A 24,192-nucleotide genomic window follows, 5' to 3' on the forward strand; every position below is an offset into this window, starting at 1 on the left:
CTTTGGCGCCTAGCTACTCGACACTGCCTCTGGAAGCTGTAACATTCCAACTTCGATCAGGAAACAGCAAATCTCTTGTGTTCCACAGGGCTCGATTTTGTATCCACTATTTTTTTCTGCAATATTCTAAAGATCTGTTTCCGTACCTCTTCCTTTATATTTACACATAAGCGTCTTTAAACCATATTTATCTTAGCTCCCAACCACGTCGCCGGCCGGAGTGGCCGAGCGGTTCTACACGCTACAGTCTGGAACCACGCAACCGCTACGGTCGCAGGTTCGAACCCTGCCTCGGACATGGAGGTGTGTGATGTTCTTAGGTTAGTTAGGTTTAAGTAGTTCTAGGGGACTGATGACCTCAGCAGCTAAACCCCATAGTGCTCAGGGCCATTTGAACCATTTTTGAACCCAACCACGTCGGCATATCCTTGTTCTGCTGTCGTCCTGTTGATGGATAAAAGTGTACTAAGTAGGCTAATATGCTGACGCAAACCACTCATCACAGTAATATCAAATTTCAAATTGTGTTCCACAAGGCTCAGTCATGCACTCTCCGTTTCTTCTTACATTATCCCCACTTTTTTCCTTAACCTTCGACGTTACGACGTTTTTGGACAGCATTTACGTCGGTTCCCAAGCATGTATGCATACCGGTGCCCATCTGTCGTCCTCGTGTTAAAGCAAGAAAATATACTAACTAATTTGTCGACGCAAGACTGACGTGAGGTTATAATTAGGGCATAATTAGGATTCCATGCCTTAATCTGTAAAAACGCAATCCTTATAGCATCCTTGTCCATCTGTCTGTGGAGAACCATTGTTCTCAGGAACACCCAGACGTATCAAGTTCAAATCGATGCCACATAGCAAGATTTGTGTTCCCTGGGTGGTGCAAAGATGGCAAGCTTTAAAGTCACTTCAGTCATAAGATAAGGCACACGTTAAATCTATAGGTTGCTTCCCGTGGACCTAGATTCTCGAAATTTGGCAGGAAGAAAAGTTTCACAGTACAAGTAAACTAAAAATTTTGCAACTTGTTACATTGTGATTATAAAGCACTCCGTCTTCAGGCCACGAGTGGCCTACCGGGACCATCCGACAGCTGTGTCATCCTCATGGAGGATGCGGATAGGAGGGGCGTGGGGTCAGCACACCACTCTCCCGGTTGTTATGATGGTATCCTTGACCAAAGTCGTTACTATTCGGTCGAGTAGCTCCTCAATTGGCATCACGAGGCTGAGTGCACCCCGAAAAATGGCAACAGCACATGGCGACCGGGATGGTCACCCATCTAAGTGCCGAACACGCCCGACAGCGCTTAACTTCGGTGATCTCACGGGCACCGGTGTAACCACTGCGGCAAGGCTGTGGCCTAAATTGTGATTATAGCACGTAAAAATATCTTTTGCCATTTGGACATACATTGTATTCAGCATACGCCAAAGCGTAAGAGACGAACATTGTTGCGTGCAAACATATTTTAGTAAGTAAATAAAAAATGTGGTATAAAATCTTATCTCTCTACATCTGTAAACTGAAGTCTCCGCTTCTTCTTGTATGGCTGGATTAGTCTTAGGAACTAGTGTGGAGATTGTGATACGGGAACGATATCTCGCGAGGATCGATATCGATAACAGACAACAATGGTTGGGATTCTGGATTCCTATGATTGATGAAAATTATATATGGCAGTTTAAAAAACACGTTTATAAACTGTCATGGCACATCGGACATACAACAAGGATCAATCGTCACACACAAAACGCGGGGTCTCATACTCCACAATAGGCCACTACGTTGACGTATAAGCTGACATCGTCGGGGACTGTTCAATTGGACCTTAAATTCTCTCGGGCCGATTTGATGGCCGCACGTGTCTCGTATTCCCGCGAGAGATTCTGCCAGACATTCTGAATGATGATCTCATGCCTATTAGTCGTCGCATTCGATTTCAGCAGGAGGGATTCCTCGCGCATTTCAGCAGGCAGGTGGGGGCACATCTGTAGGCGAACTTCCCCGGCCGTTGGACTGTTGCAAGGTCACCACGATTTCTGATATGTTGCCAATTCATTTTTTCCTATGGGGCTAACTGAAGCGCCTTGTTCATGAAATACCTGCTACATCGTAGGAAAGGCCTAGGGGGGAGGACTGTTGCGACAGCAGGGCGTCTTCGAGATTCATCAGGTATCTTTGAGAGGGTGCCTCGTTCAGCGCAGTGTCAATAGCAGGCGTGTCTCGATACATCAGGACAAACATTCGAGCATGTCCTCTCGTGGGCGTCCAATTGTAGTATGTGACTAAATAATTGCAACACCATTTAGTAGACCGGCCGGTGTGGCCGAGCGGCTCTAGGCGCTTTAGTCTGGAGCCGCGCGACAGCTACGGTCGCAGGTTCGAATCCTGCCTCGGACATGGAGGTGTGTGAAGTTCTTAGGTTAGTTAGGTTTAAGTAGTTTTAAGTTCTAGGGGACTGATGACCTCAAAATGTCTGGCAGAATCTCTCGCTGGAATACGAGATACGTGCGGCCATCAAACTCACAGTGGTAAAAAAAGCAACACAGGTTTCGAAATGACAAGTCTGACCATTCCCTTGTTAGTGCCAAAATCAATATTTACAGATAATAAGGAAAAAGGAACTGAAAGGTTCATGTGATACTTTTATTTGGGGTATTTTATTAAGATATTGTTTCTGTAATGTTCCAGACAGGTCCGAAGATGATCAATGTAATTCTCAACGCAAAAAATTAATATTTCGCAATTGTTACAATATTTTTATAGAAGTGCTCAGAGCCATTTGAACCATTTAGTAGCCCCGGTTAGCGTTTGTGGCACCGGTTTCCTGATACTTGTTGTATGTCCGGTGTGCCATGTCCGTAAACGTTTCTTTGAAGCACGTGTGTGTGTGTGTGTGTGTGTGTGTGTCTGTGTGTGTGTGTGTGTGTGTGTGTGTGTGTGTGTGTGTGTGTACACGGCACCCTCAGTGCGCGATTCCTATTCGCAAGTAGCCAGTTTTTCTATTTTCTGAGGATTTCCTTACAAATTAGGCCGCCTTTGAACCATATATTCTATCTCCTTTGCTCATCGTCAAGCAACTGTCCCCGTACTAAAGCAGAGAGGTATACTAAGCAATAGGTTGACCAAAAACGCTCAACATGGAAAAAACAAGTTTTGTATTAAAGCTTTTATTCTTATAAGTGTCCAAGTGCCAGAATCGTGGTTTTTCAACTCATGATAGTAAATGGATCTACATACCCAGCCCAAAACCTTTCAGAAGGGCTGAGGCGCCAGAGAAAGCCTTCGCTGCAATGAGGTCCAGAAAAAGTGCTGGGTCTTTCTATGGCAAATGTTTCTGTGGACCTACTTGCCCATGTACACACGCCAACCGCCATGTCTACTCTTCCCCCTTAACGCTTACAAAAAAACAGGTGGGTTGCTGAATAACATACTCGAAAACGCTTTGAAGAGGAGGGAGAGATACGATGGAAATCTGTTCTTTCTTTCTTTATTTCGCTTACACCATAGTCCCACAGCGATCTCAGGGTCGGCGCGGTTAGAACGAATTTGGAAAGGGTAGTTTTAGGGGTGATCGGATGCCCTTCCTGCCGCCACCCGTACCCCCCGAGACGGAATCAGTGAACCCCAGCTGTCTGTGTCCAGTGTAATCCATGGAATAGTGCGAATGTGGTCAGATGTCTGCGAGCCGTGTAACTGAGACGGGACGTGGGGACCGGCCCGGTATTCACATAGCGGGATGTGGGAAACCGCCTAAGAACCATATCCATGCTGGCCGGCACCCCGGCCCTCGTCGTCAATCCGCCGGGCGGATTCGATCCGGGGCCGGCGCGCCTACCCGAGTCCAGGAAGCAGCGCGTTAGCGCTCTCGGCTAACCTGGCGGGTCAGACGATGGAAATCTGTATGCCTCATAGAAGAGTGTGATAAATTCAAGAGTAGGGAAAATATCTCTCACACTCATTGGTTAATAACATAATTGGTTACCGGTTACGGTTCATTACTAGTTCATAAGTGCTGTTTTAAAGTTTTAAAAGAACCGCGTTTATGATTGCTTTGTTCTCCAACAGAAGCACTTTAACATGTTGATTTTACACTTGCCTTCTTTGTTTTTGTGGTGCAGATAAACTGTGGGTGTCCACACGACCGCCGAGATCGTAGTACTGAGCCTCTTGCAACACGGTTTTATGGCTGCTGCGGACACTCCGATAAAACAAAGCAAAGATCGTATTTGCTAATTAAGATTGCTATTATTCTGCGTCTCAGACATGAGACATATTAAACTCCAGGTCAAACAGGCGTCAATGCAGTTGGTGTTCACTTCTATAAAAATATTGTAACAATTGCGAAATATTGATTTTTTGCGTTGAGAATTACAGTGATCATCTTCGGACCTGTCTGGAACATTACAGAAACAATATCTTAATAAAATACCCCAAATAAAAGTATCACATGAACCTTTCAGTTCCTTTTTCCTTATTATCTGTAAATATTGATTTTGGCACTTACAAGGGAATGGTCAGACTTGTCATTTCGAAACCTGTGTTGCTTTTTTTACCACTGTGAGTTAGCATTGCAAGAAATCTGTATGCAGAATTTTAGCTGCTGAAATGACTTGGAAGCCTGTAAACAATTTTATGAAGTAAGACATTGTTGTCGCATGGTTTCTGCGCTTATAACTGCCTCTTGTACAGCCCTGACCTCTCTCGCTACGTTATAGCAACGCCATCTATGGACAAGGTGGCGTTAGCTACGCGCCGCTCTCTAGCCACAGCAGTGGAGAGAGCCGATTCCCCCAGTGAAAGCGATCTATGATAATTAAACATTCGTTGACAAATATGGCTGATATGTTGTCTACAACATTCTTTCCAAATAGCTATGAAATACACAAATAAATTTATGGTTTAGAACACGTCCAAATTTTATTTCTTGTAATTACCGCAAAAATGCGAAATATTGACACAATGCTCAAAACATATGTTTTTTGTGCACCAAGAACATACAAGCAAAGACGACATATGGCTGCCCTGCGAATCACAGGCGTTGTTAGATGTCCGTAGACAAAACTGGGCTGGTGTTAGGAATGAATTAGGCCTAGTATCAGTATATTTCGGGGAGTGCCAAGCATATTTAATCAAATTATGAAACCGTGGGGAGGAAAATTGATAATGTACTACTGATTGCGGCTTGAGAATATTGTCACGGTGATAGACAGGAAATTGCAGTGATCTGCATACAATAATTTCCTCTGTTAGTTTTCTGTAAAATGCCTTCCACTGACGGAAAAATTCTCTGTCTAAAGGTTGAATTACGTTCGTCGTGCCGCGTGGAATCTGAAGTATCTCTACTACTTTGTCAGGGTGGTCTCGAAATACAGCTTTTAATGTATCAGACCTTTTATGACCTGACCACGAATCTAGAAGGAGAAGAGATTTGTTCCCGCAGAACGGAAGAAATCATGACGCATGAAAAGTGTAACGTTTTCATTTCCCATTTTTCCAGACTTTGATGCGTCTACCACAAGATTGTTTGCGTAGAACATTGTTCTTTTGACACGTGGTCCAAAACGTCCAGTTGGTTCTTGAAGACACACACATAGTTTAGGCAGCAATGAACCATCCAGACTAATTATGGGCACTATAGTGTATGAATGGGTGAGTGCAGTCGTGGACTGCGCAATCGCCTCAATATGTTTTTCCCCTTTGAATGACAGTGTTCTTTACGCACGCATTTCTTTTTGAAAACCTGACTGATCTGCACTGTACACGTACGATTCACTAAAAGTAGCGATCTTATTTTTTGCATTCGTAAGAAAAGCTATCGTTTCGATTTGTGTCACTTCATTTTCCGACCTGTTTCTCGATACAAATTTTGTTATTTTTCTTGCCACAATTTTATGTGATCTTTTGAAGCGACTGATCCAACTTTGAGAAGCTGTAAATTCTTTAGCGCCTATCGCGCTGGCAATCTCTAAAGCCCAATCACGCAAAGTTGTATCGCTGACACTAAATGACTGTTGTCTGGCATCGGTAAATAGCTCAAAAAGTCGCGCATCTATCTCCGTCGCAATTTCCAGTCGACTCTTACGTCGTCCAGCGACTTCCTTTTTCCATCTATACAATTCACGTTCAGAACGGACAAAGCGATACTTATTTTGAACAGTACTGACACGTAGGCGTTTCTTACCACTTTCGTTCAACCAATACGTCACCGCTTTTTCTTTGTCTGATAAGGTAATTGTAGTTGCTGGTGTTACTTTCGGAGTTAATTGATGATGGTACGTGGCACTATCACTCGAATAGTCTTTATGAGTGCCACTTTCGTCGGTGTCTTCGCCGTCTGTAGATTCACAGTCTGCAATATCGAGTGTTTCAGTTGTTTCTAGCCACATGTCTGCGCCATTTACACGCTCGTCTAGAAGTTTAACAACCATGTCGCACAACACATAGTCTTCACGCGTGTTTTCTGTTGATTGCTTCATTTGGCGTCTGTCATATATCTCCATGGCAAGCAGCAAAATATTTACAGGGTTCGCCATCACCTGTGAGGGGAGATTGAATGTACACAGTAAAGTGGCTTGCGGAGTATAGATGAACATGCACAGAACATCTTTCACATCTCTAACCAGTTTCAGGACGGTATGTTTCGAAATACGTACCAGAAATTAAAAGGACGTGCATGTCACAAAAATGAATATTCGTTTCCCCTTTCCACCAAAACCGTGCAGCGATATTCCTCTTTAGTGAACGCCGCGATAAGACGGCCGCACTTCCCGACCATGCGCACAACGTTCGCGACTCGCCACTTCCAGGGGTGACCAGCCGTCACTGCAAGCGCAAAGCAGGAAACACAGCCATGTTCGTGATTTTTTTTTTTAGGTGACTTCCAGTTCATGTCAGTAGCTACAATTTTGCATACGGACCTTTTGCACAGTTAAATAACAGTGCTAAAAAAAGCAATACATGTTTCGGCATGACAAGTCTGACCATTCCCTTGTTAGACTTGTATGAAACTGTGCGCTTCAATTGTGTTCTGCAAGGTTCAGTCTTGCACCCTCTGATTTTCTATTGTTATACAATGACCGACGCCCTTCTTTGTTCCTTTTCATATCGCATCTTCAGACAACAACGTCTGCGTATCGTCACCCACCTGTTCGCCTCGTGTTGAAGTAGATAGTATTGTAAGCAATGTGGTGGTTGACTTGACTGACACGTTTTTCGTGTACCATACAATATTCAGTTTTCAAAAACGTGTTGACGACACGGATGACAGAGGCCTATCGCGGATGTTATAGCGCATATACGGGTCAGTGCAGAAATCACTCTTCCGTCCATTGTGACCATGGCAAATAGACTACTTCGGCGTGATAGTTTTCAAAAGTCACATAGCCAGAAGTGTCCCATTAAAAATACCGCCAAGAACAGCCTTGAAATGGCCATCGCTGGACAGTGGAGCAAATATGGGCAGCACATATATTTGCGTTAACTGAATTACTAGATGTATCTTCACCAGTTCAAAACCAAAGTGTCATCTTCCAACCTTACCTAGAACTCAAGATGCGTTACCGATCGGCCTGTCATCATAACCTACATTGTAAAAACTATTATAGACACAAAAGAAATATATTGTTAGTGTTTTGTTGTCTTTCTGTTTTGCACCCAGGATACCACATGACACAGCATTATTGTGCTACAATACGAAGCCAACATCCGGTATCGCTACTCTGAATTGACTATTTCTACGTACCACTGAGTCAAGATCATACAATGGCTCCTGGATGGTGGTGGGGGTGGGTGGGGGGGACCGTCACCATCACCATCAAAAGAAACTGCTGATAGTAAAACAGTGTTGACGACACAGTGGCTATCCTCTATCATGGATTGTAGACAGCCCTCTGAAGAAATAGTTCTGGTCTACTGTTCGACATCAAGAAAGAATTCAGTACAAGATATTCTTCATGGGGCGCCCACCTTTCCCCCGGCGCATACCTTTTTTACTCTCCATATCACGCGGCATAAAGATTACCAAGGAGAGAACAACAACACCATCAGACACTCAAGTATGGAAATGGGTATATGGACATCGGTCGCAGTACACGTCGGTGGGGGGTTAGGAATGCGACGAAAACCGTATGAGGCGATGCATCACTTTGCCAAAAGTGCACCGTTCAGTCTAGTGGTGAAAACATTCTCGTGTAGAGCATATTCATATGCTGTGATGTAGTGCCTGTTATACACTTGTCATCGTGTCACTTTAACGAACGACGCAGAGCCTGACTGTCCGGTGGTGTGCGTACTTCCAGCATGACACGGCACCCTCCCATCATATTGGTTTGATCAACAATCCACGCACGTGGGTGTGCTTGACTTGCCCTCTAGGTAATCACGTATCAATCATATGGAGAGCGTCTCATACACGATGGTATCGGAACTCGGCCACAGTCAATCTCCTTGAGTTGTTTGCAGTAGTTGGACAGACACGAATCGGCATGGCTTTCCATCGCTTTCGACGTCTCGCGAAAACCACACCACCACCGAGCTGCTCAGTTGTGCAAGGAAAATACTACCAACAATAAAATTTCCGGCACTGAAATATTGTAAGAAACAAAATGCTAAAAACCATAACTCCAGGACGTATCTTTCAGTACGTAGTGAAATTTGAATCACCTTGCCTTATTACTACTGCATGCTGGACCAGAAATTGAACTCGGAATCGTGCCTCTACTGTACTGTTTCTTTCTAGTTCATTAATTACCTTTGTAGGCCGTGCTACTGTTGACTTCTTTTCCCGTAATTACAAAAATAGTTGTCCTTTTAACGTACTCTCATTCATTCCGTATAGAGGCGTCCAGAGAACATCAGGTTTTACTTTGTCATGAATTCTATATTTTAACTACTTGTGTTTATAGTTACATTTTTATTATTGCTGCTGTTAATTTCATTTTGGGAATTATAGTTTCACAGTTTATTATTCTGCTTTGATTTATTTCAGTGAGTTTTATAAATCGTGTGCCGTTTTCTATAAAATGGCTTCAGATGTTTCGTATTATAAGGAGCAAACTGTGTGTTAGTCAGACAATACTGTGCAATATGGACTAATCTAATCAGGCGGTGCAGCTGTTAAGGCACTGACTTCATATCCAGGACGATGGAATTTGCTATGTCTGGCTATCCTGGTTTACGTTTCCCGTGGTTTACCTAAATTTTCAGGCAAATACCGTAATGGTTCCTTCATCAAAATTTGCTACTTAATCTCTTGAACTTCAGTACAGTTTCTGTAACACTTCAGAAACTACACCGACACGTCTTGGGTGGGAGTTAAAGTTTCGACACAACGAAAACAGAAAGCCACGTTGACGGTGTACGGCACTGACTTTTCTGACGCCGCACAGCTTTACTGTCGACCAGGCCGGCCACTGCGGTGAAACCCACTCACGTAGCTGACAAGTACTTCCGCCTATTCGAACAGGAAACGTCAATGTCGACAACGCCTGAAATGACGTCATACAGAGAATCCTCACATGGCAACGAAAATGCTCGGGAATTATTTTTGTACCGTCGTGGCCGCCTCGGTCCGAAGCGGACCGGTAAAGGAACAGCGGGATTTCAAGGTGGGCCTCATAGGTAACAGAGGCAATAAGAGACGTGGCGCGAACTCGTCATGTACCGATATATCGGTTCCTAGTACGCTGATTAGCATCATCTTAGGTGTAAGTAAAGACATGTTTTGTACCTGACAAGGGTACATCGCGGACCGCTTTTGCGAAGGAAAAACGTAACACACTTTCTTCTGTGTAATAATTTTATAATTTTTCTGAATATCTGAGGACATGAGCGACAAGTCAGTTCTTAGAAATTAATGATTCCTTGTTAGTGCTGTAGCGGAAGGGGGAGGTGCATTGTATCCGTTCTTCTATCATTCTGTGTACCGAAGTCGCCCAAGCGTAGTACAAAATCAAATTTTCCAGGACTTGTTTCTTCTGCATACTAATGTTACCGTTTCATTTTCCGTTGTACCAGAATTTATTTGGAACATTTCCGAGCCGTTAGTACGATGTGGTTTTGATGTAAAGAAGACTACAGTAATTTGGAACACTTTACAGACTTTCGCCTCTAGCGAGCCCTGTAGTAGACGTTTAATATATATTTTATTCCACATTTAAATGATAGCATTCACTTTTTCATTCTTGCAGCCATTTTCTCAAATTACAGATTAAGTGTTCCGGAAGAGTGAAGTTCAATGAAATCTGGAAAAAAATATTCAAAGGTACAATATGATCATGTACCTAGGAACAATTCTATCGAATTTTAAAAGTGTTGCATTCGAGAAAATCTTGTAGTACAATATTTAATAGACTACCTATTGTATTACTACCCTACTACACACCGCTAACCAGTCAGTGAAATCAAATTACGAAGTATTATTATCAAAAACCAGTTACAGGTAAAACCATTTCAAAGTAGAAGCTTTTGACAAGTAGCACAAATTTTCATTTTCAAGAGAGGGGAAATTTCTTAAAAATTGAAGAAACTGAGTTCATTTGTAAAGCTGACGTATTGCGCAGTAGCATACCACCTTTCGTTACAAGATATTAAGTGGTGCGCGACGGACGAAGTGTGGCTTAATTATCCACTCGTCACATAACTGATTTTTAAAAACATACGGAATTGCACTCGCCATCAAATTTTGCAATGAAGAATTAATATCTTCCAAACGGCTTTAATATATTATACGTCATTCAAAGGTGTAGAAATCAAAATAAATACAAATACTGCACAAAACACAACTTCATCTCTCGCAACAATAAAAAAAGTAAAAGGAAATGATGGAAACGTATTATGGCGGTGTCTAGCACCCATTACTTCACGTGCTTCTAAAATCGGCCACTACGCTGAAACACGGACTAGGAAACATGTGTTCTAGGTACATTGTCGTCAAGATACAACACTCTCCTCTATATGTTGGCTGAAGGGTCGTATGGAGTGTAAAGTGAAATTTGTGACTGGATTAAGATTCCATAGTTGCCAACTTGACCCACGAATCAGTCACAAATCTTCACAACCATCTTCCTTGGCTGTCTTGTAAAAACATTGCTGTGTTTTACTATCGGATAAGTAAAATAAGCAAAATAGAATGATAATTTATTTATAATAGAGTGTATTCGCAAAGTATCATTAACCGAATTTCTGTGTTTTGTTTCAGGTCGCGGTAACTGCCTGTGCGTAACGGTCGGAGTGTTTTAGCTGTTTCTAAACAACCGCATAAATTCGTCAAATATTTTAAATTCACGTTTTTTCCCGCTACCCACCAGTAAAATCTCGTTCACGAAGCCGTCGCAGTTCTCGAACGATAATTCGACGACTTGGGAGGGCTCGGTAAGTACCAAAACATTTATTTCACTCTTTACCTATATTTGAGAATTTGTGTACGGTGAGGAGTAGTCAGTAGAGTTATTGGGTGGACTCTACCATTCCAGTTATAGCACTGCTTGAGTCGGTGTTCGGTAGCTAGGGACCACGTTCAGTTGTGACAGACTTAACCACCGATATTCAGTTACCAAATTCCCTTTTCTAAATGAGACTAAACGCCTTTTTGGTTGCAGAGTATTACTTCTAGAAGGCTTCTGTTGACCTATATGAATTCTTCATAAACCAGAATTTTGCCAGCTAAGTCTCTAACGCAGAAATTATTGTAACCCAAACGACACTTGCCAACGGCCTTCCCACAATGGCACCACCGGTTCCCGTCGGATCACTGAAGCTAAGCGCAGTCGGGCTGGGCTAGCACTTGGATGGGTGGCCATCCGGTCTGCCAAACGCTGTTGGCAAGCGGGATGCACTCAGCTCTGCTGAGGCAAACTGAGGAGCTATTTGATTGAGAAGAAGCAACTCCGGTCTCGTAAACTCACATACGACCGAGAGGGCGGTGTGCTGACCACATGCCCCTCCATATCCGCTTCCAGTGACGCCTGTAGCCTGAGGATGAGACGGCGGTCGGTCGGTACTGTTGGGTCTTCGTGGCCTGTTCGGACGGAGAGATTATTACATAAAAGACACATGGTAATTAATAATGCTACGACACCAAATATTTTACGAGAAACAAATTAAATGGACGTCGGCTTATATCACAATACACATGATCTCCGCTGACTCTTGTATAATTTTACCGTATTGAATTCACATCCTCAAGATGGCTACGACTAACGAAGTTCCTGTCTCGTCGGCGTATATTATAGTAGTAGCAGCATAATGTTTCACTCGAACTTAATTTCATCATTTCTTCCCAGACCTACGAAACTATTATTACGCTTAATTATACATACCTTCATTTTCGTGCTTCTGGGCGGCCTTACATTTTTGATCCCTCATAATTTGAATAATCTTTGTGGGATGATTTTGAATAGCTATGAGGATTAGACAGTCCCCTAACTCCCGCCCCTCCTCCTCCTCCCACCACCGCGTCATATGGCCGCCCGCACAAGTAACGAGGGCGTGCTCAAAAGTAATGCTTCTGAAATTATTATTCTGGTCTCAAGATCTGTCGAGGTATTACTTGTCATGCATATTACTTGGTAGACTTTCACTCTTTGCTGACCCAAGTCGCCACACTCCGCCGCTAGCTGGCTCCAAACTGTAGCGGTAACATGGCGGTGTATAACGTAACGCTGTCGGCGTTCTGCGAGTCCATCAGCAAAGTGAAAGCATCTTTTAGAAGTTTTCGTCCAGCCCTCTTCAGCATGACAGTGCCAGACAATACGCGAGCGCTGCGACATATGTACAACAATGCGACACCTTACGTTGCTGCCATCGATTATCCTCCACATAGCTCCGACTTTCCCCCATCCGGTTCTGATCTGTTTCCAGAACACAGGTTGAAAATACCGCTTCAGCTGTAAATTTCTTTATTTTCACACGACCGGTTTCGGACTGTTATAAGCCCATCTTCAGGGTTCGTAGCTGTGCTGTGGTCCCCGAGCGCCGAACATAGAGAGGAAGGTCTTAGACTTACTATTCTTGAAGAGAATTTTCAAACACTTTTCTGTTAATGGCAGTTTCATTCCAAATGAATAGCTGCAATTATGTACTACAATTTTTAATAATGGTACGAAGCCGTTATTTATAAATGCCTAAAGTTGAGCCTCTTTTCCTCAAAGTAGACACTGAAACACCGTTTTCCTCCCTCTACCATTTATTACATTGTAATTGCGTTGTACAAATATTTACCCAAATTTGAGGTTGCATTGCCGTTTAAGATACTCATTTTGCATAATACTTGCTGTTGATATTTGAGATGATCACTTACATCCTACTTTGTAAGGAGCACATTGTGCTCATGTGGAAGCGATTGAGATGACTGTAAAACAATGAACTGGTATCCAAGATCGCAGGAATTCTTTTAATTCCACGATTACCGGTTTCGGCGAAACTAAAGCCGCCATCTTCGGATCTAGGGAGGACAGGAAACATTGTACAAGTGGGCTTGGATTCCACTTCCATAACATGTATACATATAAAATGGGTTCTATACCTTAGGACACATGCAGGTTACATCATCAAGGAAACAACGGTGATATTAATAGTTGCTTATAACACGCAGGCCTTACAAAATTGTCGTAAGTAGGACATAGGCGCCCAAGAGAGATGACATTATGAATGTTAAGTGTCTCCATCGCATACAAGCGCATGCTAGGTACTACCGCTACTGCGGCTCTGTTCTTACACTACAGGCAGCGTCGCGAGATGGCGCCAGCAGAAGAGGCGCCAATGAATGTCACAGCTCGCGTCATAACAGGCTCTGCGTGTGGTAACGTATAGGACCAGACAGATGTACGTTTTTGTAATTCAGCAGTTCTCGTGAAATTTGCATTTGGTTTCCGGTGTCTTATATGTGGCCAGACATGTGCAGTTGTACAGGTCTACAGCTTTCATAAGTTTTGTATATGTTTACGAGATACAGTAATCTCTAGAATTATGTACAAGCCCTAATGATGTAGTGTGCTACTTACGACAATTTTGTAAGGCCTGCGTGTTACAGTCAACTATTAATATCACCATTGTTTGCCTTGATGTTTTAACCTGTAACTGTCCTAAGGTATGTAACACAATTTCTATGTATACATGTTATATAAGTGGTATCCAAGCCCACTTTTATAGTGTTTTCTGTCCTCCCTACATCCAATGATGGCGGCTATAGTTTCACCGAAGCCAGTAATCATGGAATAAAACGAATATCTGCGATCATTGTTTTGCTTATATTCTACTTACAGTATTTTTCGTAAATGAGGTTGGTTGGTTGGTTTGGGGAAGGAGACCAGACAGCGTGGTCATCGGTCTCATCGGATTAGGGAAGGATGGGGAAGGAAGTCGGCCGTGCCCTTTCAGAGGAACCATCCCGGCATTTGCCTGGAGCGATTTAGGGAAATCACGGAAAACCTAAATCAGGATGGCCGGACGCGGGATTGAACCGTCGTCCTTCCGAATGCGAGTCCAGTGTGTAACCACTGCGCCACCTCGCTCGGTCGTAAATGAGGGAGCTTTCCTCTAAGACTTCTTTCTTGTCCACGTTGCCGCCGATTCGGCCTGCCTCTCTAATTTTATGTGGTTCCAATATTAACTTCATTAAGAAGTGTATTACGTGACGAAAGCATTATTACTCTTAAACTCGTTCGTCAGTTGCTAAATGTCAGTTCAATCTTCATATAAATCTGTCCGGAATAAAATCTGGTAATTTTTTTAGTTTTCTCTACGTTAATATTTCTTGCGACTCAAAAAGAGAGAGTCAGAGTTGCAATAAGAATGGATGTTTATTTAGTCGGTGACCGGTTTGGTGTTGTACCCACTCTCAAACTAGCCAATGTTTGCCAAGTAAAATGTCTGTCCAAAAAAAAAGTAGGTACATATGTGCATGGTACGACTAATTTTGATGGTGGAACGTCCCCTTAGAAAAATTACACATGACCGTGCTTAAACTGACACACAATATTTTTAGCGCAACGCAATCTGACTTTCAAGAATCCCTACAAAAGAATGGCCCTGGCTAACAATAACCTATACGTTTCACAAATCACTTACCTCACAAAAATCTTCATTACTAGAACTACTGCAATACAGCGAGCGCCACTACTGCCAGCTAAATAAAAGATTCAAACTACGGAAGGCACAAACTACTGATAGGCATAGTTAGCAAATGAAAGATTTTAATAGAGAACAAACAATGTATTTACCTTAATAGTCATATATAGCAGTTCATGACATCCATTCATACAAATTTACTGTTTCTGATGCTCTCAAAAATCCGCCATCTCACTTCCCCACATCCACCACTGCTGGCGGCTCACCTCCAACTGCGCAACGCTACGCGCTGTTCACATCCAGCTGCCGCTGCCCAACACTACAATGGCAGACAACAATGCAAACTAGCCACAGATTGCACACAGCACAGCCAGTGATTTTCATACAGAGCGCTATGTAACGTTGCCAATAAGAAAACATAAACAGCCTACTTACAATGGGTTATACGTTTTGTTTGTGTCCCTTAGGGAATGCTGTTTTTTTGTTATAGAATCATTACTTATAATTGTTCGCTGTAACTGGGGTAGCAGGAAGAAGAGAATGTGGGTAATTTAAAAATAAAAATAACTACTTTTCGAGAAAAATTTAAGTTTGTCAAATTAATCTTTTGATGTTTGTCATACAAGGATATTAGGTGAGGGAAAGTAGTTCGTGGTAATAACTTTCTGTGAGTATATATAATCATAAGACGGTTACTATTTTATGTGCCTATATCACTTAATTCATTATTAAGTGATAAATCCTTTTCCTTGTATTTGATTGCCTGTACCGATGTAGTTCGATATTCTGCGTCGTCTGGTATAGAATAATCACAATAAGTTAGTCACGTGACCACATATCAGTTGCGCTGTTGGCAGTATCGCTATAAACTACATTTAGTCCTGTATTACAAAAAAGTTGGATTATTTGAAGTGCACAGGAAACGGAGAACTGACTGTGTATATTGGATACATACGTAAATACTCACACAACTAAATGTAATTAATGAGGTCAGTATCAAAAAAATGAGAAATTACAAAATATAAGTGGCTGTTTTTAAAACTACATGTCGTGTACAGTCGAAATGTAACTGGAACATCAGATAAACATAGGTCACAAGCAGCAGATATTCCAATAGGCAACTGCTAGTTATCGTAAATGCGATCTAACTTTTTTACACGAAAATGAGCAAAGAGTTACATCAGAATCATTCCTTTTCTTAACAACTAACGATTGACTAAGTTACTGACTTGGCAAAAGCTTCATGCTACTACACTTGAATTTCCTTTTACGACAAGCTCTCCAGCATAAAGAATTTATGTCGGCATGGCATTTCAGTTCACCCACTGAACGAAATACTCGCAATACGTGTACTTTTGGAAGTCATACAAATGTAGGTATTCCAAACATGAGACTTGGCAATCTAAAGATATTTTTACCCGTCGTCGTATAAACCGAAAGCGATGGTATTCCGTGTACCTTTCCGAACGACGTGAGAGCGTTGTAGCATCTTAACGGCACGTTGAGCACAATGCGGTAGTTTGAAAACAATGGGAATAAGGCAGTTCCTGAAGCTGGCCGATTGCTCCTGTGTGTCTACTATTGCGTACAGGTAGTCCGTGCTTGGGAATGCACAATGTATCGGAGTGATTACTGACGACACGATAATGCCCCCAGGCTTGAGTTCCGACTGGGACGTGGCTGCTGTTCTATTCACGGATGCCGTCACAGAAAACTTGTCACGGCTGGGCGGCGCGTTCGGCTAGTCAAGCGCACCAGTGTAGCGTCTGAAATATTCCGAACGCACCGCGTATTCGTGGTCGCCCGAAGGGTGCGACCAAGTCGAAACACGACACGTGGCTAGGGAATGGCTTTGAGGCGTTACGTGCGGGAATCATAGCTTCGATGGCCAGTGAAGTCGGCTCAGACTTCCATTTCACTTGCCGTCTGTCTTGTCTGACCCTTTACACTCCTGGAACGCAGTGTCCAGCTGTGCGCTACGTTGTAGCGCAGTGCTGGGTACTACAGAGGGTGAGAGCGTTTTGTACGCGGTGCAGCGTGTTCGTGTTGTGTAGCGGGCTATAGCGATGGCGGCAGAGGAGAGCGAAGACGGACCGGAGGTAAATATTTGCTGCGGGCCGGGGCCGAGGCGACGAAACGCCGTGTACGCTCGAGTGTGATCACGTGATCAGTGCCTCGACCCCTCCGACCATTCTGATCACCGCTGTGAGTACAGAACAGATCCAATTTCTGCGTGCAGCGCTTGTGGATGCTATTGACACACGGCTTACTCGAACCTGTCGATGCCTATTCCATTACGTAGTTCAAAGCTGAAATAACTTTATACGTTTGTTGGTGTGACTATCATCCACAACAAGTATCTGAATATTCGTTTTATAAATTGAAACGCTATTTTCTTGCTGCGGTCTTACGAGAAGCGTTCAATAAATAATGTAACACTTTTGTTTCTGAGAGCTGGTTAGTTTTATTCAGGATTCCAGTTCTCCATGTTATTCCTCACTCTTTGGCTATAAATCCCTATTTTTCAACATAGTTTCCTAGCTGACTGAGCTGGCCTGTACGCCCCACATGGGGCGACGTCGGAGTCAGCGTCTTGCTGTATCAATAACCTCCCCATAATCCACATACTGCTTGCCGCGGAGTGCAACCTTTCTTTGATCAAACAAATTGAAGTTGGAAGGTGTGAGGTCCGGGCTGTAGGGTGAAAGAGAAAGGAAGTCCTTTCAGTACCCCAACCCGTGGACGCGCGTGTCAACACTATCAGCAGAGAGGACTTCGAAACTTCCTGACAGATTAAAACACTGATCCGGACCAAGACTCAAACTCGGTACCCTTGCCTTTCGCGGGCAAGTGCTCTACCGTCTGAGCTACCCAAGCACGACTCACGCCCCGTCCACACAGCTTTACTTCCGCCAGTACCTCGTCTCCTACTTTCCAAACTTCACAGAAGCTCTCCTGCGAAATGCAAAGGTCCCGAGTTCGAGTCTCGGTCCAGCACACAGTTTTAATCTGCCAGGAAGTTTCATATCAGCGCACACTACGCTGCGGAGTTCAAATGGTTCAAATGGCTCTGAGCACCATGGGACTCAACTGCTGAGGTCATTAGTCCCCTAGAAATTAGAACTAGTTAAACCTAACTAACCTAAGGACATCACAAACATCCATGCCCGAGGCAGGATTCGAACCTGCGACCGTAGCGGTCTTGCGGTTCCAGACTGCAGCACCTTTAACCGCACGGCCACTTCAGCCGGCTACGCTGCGGAGTGAAAGTTTCATTCTAGAGAGGTCTTTGATTGTGATTCATCTGTGATGTCGCATGACAGTGTCAGCAATGTCCAGCACTGCAGAACTCAAAGCTGTGTGCCGCCTGCTGGTATGCTGGAGATGGGACCGGTTTGCGCCACCTTCTAGCGATGATGACTGACGCCACGCACGACGACTCGCCGTGCTTTTGTTCACCGCCCCGTGACATTCTACAGGCGCCTGTTTATATCTGCGATGCTCTGGTTTTCCGCCAAAAGAAACTCAAAGACGACAGCTCTCTGTAAGGAACGCATCTACGTCACTTACGCCATTTTGAAGGTCACCTGTGGCGTCGCCGTCTGACGGAAAGTCGCCAAACTATAGAGGCTGAAGCGGGGATGTTCTACGATTTCCCACAACAAATTCCGCATTTTTCAACCAAAACTGGCTGAAAAAGAAAATATGTTGCATTACTTACCGAACGGGCCTCGTATTTTGCGATCTCACGTTTTTCTGGTGTATTTATAACTAGGGCGGGCATCCGAGTACTGTTTACTTACGTTCCAATCGCGATCCGCATTTTTCACTAAGGCATGTTCAGTCGATTTAATCTGGACTAATGCAGTTTTCCTTTTGTATATGGTACTTTCAGATCAGAAAACAGGTCACGTCGTTTTTTCATTAATAAATTTCTACTCATGTAGTAGTAGTAGTAGTAGTAGTAGTAGTAGTAGTAGTGGTGGTTCAAAGACACCTTCTAACCTAAGAAGAAATTTGTCAGATCTGACAATTATACAAAACACCAAAGTCGTAAGGAAAACCCTTTCGAATGACGATGTATACAGGATATACAACTCTCGATTCACATTAACATACGTAATAGTAGACTGACACTCCCGACAGATGATTATCAGTGTTGTGCCACACAACCCGTTTTACCCCACACTTCCGCGATCCCCTCCAAATAACCTCTAAGACATAAATTTTACCTCTCGATCACCTAGAACTCTCATTCACTCACTAACAGATATTACAACCACCTTCAAGTGTCTGGAACTAGCCTCAATTTCCCCCTCGCACAAACAACCACCACCACCACCACGAAAATCTCTTAACGTAATGATAACGTCTCACGAGTTAAAAAAATGTGCACACACACACACACACACACACACACACACACACACACACAGTGAGAATGAGAGAGAGAGAGAGAGAGAGCGAGAGAGAGAGAGAGAGAGGGGGAGTGCGGGGGGGGGGGGGGGGGAGGGAGGAAGAAATGTCGCTGAAGCCTCTAAACTATGACTGGATGAGAGGAAACCGAGATTTCGGTTGGAAAAATGACTGTCCTCTGCTAAGCACTTCATCTTACAGTCAGAAAAGTTCTTCCAATCCATATGTGACATACAGCAAACCAGTGCTTAACAGTATTGGTTAAAAACGGTCTTGGTTGCAATTTTAGTGTTTTATTTTTCAACAACGCTTTTCGTCTTACTTAGGAACCTTCAGGTTATCTTTTCTAGATGGACGCGAGAGACACCAAGATCTGCATAACGCGTTCTCGTTCACAGGAGCGAGTAACAGAATAAAATGGGGGCTCAGGTAGTAAGCATAAGCCATTATACTCGCTCCTGTGAAAGGGAACGCGTTATGCAGATTTTGGTGTCTCTCGCGTCCATCTAGAAAAGATAACCTGAAGATGCCTAATTAAGGCGAAACGCGTCGTTGAAAAAAAAAAACAACTAAAATTGTAACGACTGTTTTTAACCAATACTTTAGTCAGAAAAGTACTCGCACCCAACGCTCTCAATTATTTGTTGAATATATTAAAATCTCTGACTTTCCCACCCGGTCCTTAGCCGAGGTAGCGAACGTTCAACTCTGCGCGGTGGCGCTCGATTCGCAGATAAACCCGCTCCGATCTTGCTGGTGGATGAAATTTTCACTGCCAGTGTTTCACTGGAAATCGGAAGCGAGATGTTAGCGTGAAGTCCCGCTTACACAGTCTGTACGCCGACGTCCTGGATTAAATTCCAAACCTCTGTGTAGTGTCCCATGAAGTGACACCGTTGATGGTGATCTATCCGTTGGATGGGATCGTTAAGCTCGGCGGGCCACTTGGTGCAATTCGAAAGGAGTGGGCTATCTGGCGACGTGGGGTTACACTTCATCGTCATCATCATACAACGCAAACAGAACACGCGTCTGTTACAGTCACCTACTCTACACAAACAAGTATATGACACAATTCTCATTTACAGGGTGATTCTGGTGCGCCCACCGATGTCGTTTTATGCAACCCGCAATGTTATATTTGGCCTTCGAACACCACACACGAGATTTTTCATATCCTCTCATCTACATCTACATCATACTCCGAAAGCCACCTGATGGTGTGTGGCAGAGGGTACTTTCCGTACATTTCGACGATTGAAGGGAGGGACGGTGTTACGATCTTCCAATTTAGTCTCAGTCCACAGGATACACCCATTAAACTGTTCATACCATTCAGCGCTTCCTTCAGTTATTCTGTACTTTCATTAAGGTTCAAAATAGTTTAAAAATGGCTCTGAGCACTATGCGACTTAACTCCTGAGGTCATCAGTCGCCTAGAACTTAGAACTAATTAAACCTAACTAACCTAAGGACATCACACACATCCATGCCCGAGGCAGGATTCGAACCTGCGACCGTAGCGGTCAGGCGGTTCCAGACTGAAGCGCCTAGAACCGCACGGCCACACCGGCCGGTTTTCATTAAGGATAGGAATGTCTGCAGCAAACCTTGTCATTGATAGGCCCACCCTTTCACACAATTTAAATCCATTCCTAAACTTAATTTCAATCGACACTCGTGCGATGCACAGATTGAGCGGTAGGGACAAAAGATTGCAACGCTGCGTTACACCGCATTGTCCCTAATCTTTTAGTCTTACCGTTCCTTCTTCGATTTTTGTAAGTTTTTATATTATCCTCCTTTCCTTACGATTCATACCTTTTTTCTGATAATTTCGAACAACTTCCATTCAACTTTCTGATATGCTCTTTCTTGGTCCATAAATCGTGTGAACTCGTTTTAATTTTTCAAGTCTTACTTTCATTATCATTTGAGAAAAAATTAATATTGTAGGTTCCCGAGCGGTCTAAGGCGCTGCTGTCATGGACTGTGCGGCTGGTCCCGGCGGAGGTTCGAGTCCTCCCTCGGGCACGGGTGTGTGTTTGTGCTTATGATAATTTAGCTTAAGTAGTGTGTAAGCTTAGGGACTCATCTTAGCAGTTCTAGGCGGAACCGCCTGACCGCTACGGTGGCAGGTTCGAATCCTGCCTCGGGCATTGATGTGTGTGATGTCCTTAGATTAGTTAGGTTTAAGTAGTTCTAGGTTCTAGGGGACTGATGACCTCAGAAGTTAAGTCCCATAGTGCTCAGAGCCATTTGAACCAAGTTAAGTCCCATAAGATTTCACATATATTTGAACAATATTGTAAGTTCAGTTGTATCTCCAATGGAGTGATATAGATATTCTTTTTTTGTGTCATCAGTCTTCTGACTAGTTTGATGCGGCCCGCCACAAGTTCCTCTCTTGTGCCAACCTCTTCAGCTAAGAGTGGCACTCGCAACCTACGTCTTCAGTTATTTGCTGGATGTATTCCAGTCTCTGTCTTCCTCTACAGTTTTTGCCCTCTACAGCTCCCTCTAGTACCATGGAAGTCATTCCCTGGTGCTCAACAGATGTCCTACCATCCTGTCCCCTCTCCCAGTGTTTTCCACATATTCCCTTCCTCTCCGATTCTGCGCAAAACCACTTCATTCTTTACCTTAACAGTCGACCTAATTTTCAACATTAGTCTATATTCTCTTCTGTTCCGGTTTTTCCCACAGTTAATGTTTCACTAGCATAGAATGATGTGGCCCAAACGTACATTCTCAGAAATTCCTTCCTCTATGTTTGATACAAGTAGACTTCCCTTGACCGGGAATGCCATTTTTTGCCAGTGCTTTTGATGTCCTCCGTCATGAGCTATTTTGCTGCCTAGGTAGTAGAATTTCTTAACTTCATCCACTTTGTGACTATCATTCCCGATCGTAAGTTTCTCGCTGTCTTCATCTGTACTACTTCTGATTACTTGCGTCTTTCTTCGATTTACTCTCAATACATATTCCGTACTTACTAGGCTGTTCACTCCATTCAGTAGTTCATATAATTATTCTTCTCTTTCACTTAGGATAGCAATGTCGTCAGCGAATCGTATCATTGATGTCCTTTCACCTCCAATTTTACTTCCACTCTTGAACTTTACTTTTCTTTCCAGCATTGCTTCTTCGATGAACAGGTTGAACAGCAGGGGCGCAAGACTACGTCCCTGTCTTACATCCTTTTTAATCCGAGCGTTCTTGGTCCTCGACTCTTATTATTCCCTCTTGGCGCTTGTATATGTTGTATATTACCCGTCTCTCTCTATAGCTTATCCCTGTTGTTTTTTTTCGAAATTTCGAACAACTTGGGCTATTTTACGCTGTCGACCGATTTTTCCGATCGACAAATCTTATGAATGTGTCTTGATTTTTCTTTAGTCTTACTTACATCATAAATTACGCATTACTATTCAATGGGTTCGAAGAGGTTGCACACTTCTGGACATCGGAAAACAAGATGGGTTTTTTTCCCCTGTCGGAACTTAAAAGAACAGAGGTCTAGCCTTGTGTACCTGGGTGTTTTTTTACTGCAACGTCGTTTCGGAGCTGCTGTGTCAACCACTCTTAGGACAAATTACGTTTTTCAATTCCGCCGCTGCTATATACCGAACTGGTGCGGCATCCAGTTAGCGAAATTGGCGGCTGACCACAAAGTTGGAATCGTACCTCCACGGAGAGGATTTTTATCTCGGCAACCCGCCAGGTCCTCGCGAAGAATGCGAGGGTTAAAGGGCTTGTGGGGTTGGGGAAAGGGGGGGGGGGAGGGGGAACTTACAGAGGGAAAGAAAAAGAGCGAAAGACGGTTTACTCGCTGTCTGGTCAATTCCCGCGGGCGCCAGTGAGAGACGAAGAAAAATACTGTGTATTCCCCCTGTAAAAACAAAAGGTCTCGCCTCATATCGTCGCTTGGCAAGTAAAACAGAGGACATTGTGGAGGAAACAGGCGCGCGTGCTCTGTGTAGCAGACGCCGGATTGAGGTCGCAGCTTAGCGGAATTGGATAGCTAGGGACGCGGAGTTACATGAAAACTGGTAACTGCGTGTATGAGGATAAAAATATATAAGTAACAACCGAAGTACGGTTAACCCTTAAGTGATACCAGTTTACTGACGACACTGTTGTACAGTCTTTCAGCTGAACCTGAATCAGTTAAGTTTTATTTCCCATATTCATCTCTTGTGCAAGTGCGAGGAGATATTTTCCTTCTTTGGTTAGCTTCAGTGCCAAGTAACTTGGAAATGGCCAATTCAGGCGGCCCGTCAGGGACTGTGTCGCCAAATGGCTAATCTGTTTGTTTTCCTAAAACCGAAGAAAACAGTGATACAAAAATTGGATATGGGACGGTAGTGAGAATCGAACCCGAGCCAAGGACTGGGCAGTCTCTGCGTTATTATCTACACTATGAGAATAACTGACACTAACTGCATGTCGCAGGATGCTTGAACTTGACCCTAAACGGCCTGATTGGCTAACTTCAATGCTAATTAACTCGAAAAATGGCGCAACGTCAGGAACGTTTTACTTAACTACCGGCGAACTTCGATGGGATGTGGAAGATGTCTTGAGGCACAAAATGAGTGTAGAAATCCGTGTCCGGAAACGTCAACCAGAGCGTCGAAGCGAAAGCAAGATAAAAAGTCCACTAAACATGGGCTCTAAAATGGATAGCTTATT

Source organism: Schistocerca americana, chromosome 10 (assembly GCF_021461395.2).
Source record: "Schistocerca americana isolate TAMUIC-IGC-003095 chromosome 10, iqSchAmer2.1, whole genome shotgun sequence".
In the NCBI taxonomy this organism is placed as follows: Eukaryota; Metazoa; Arthropoda; class Insecta; order Orthoptera; family Acrididae; genus Schistocerca; species Schistocerca americana.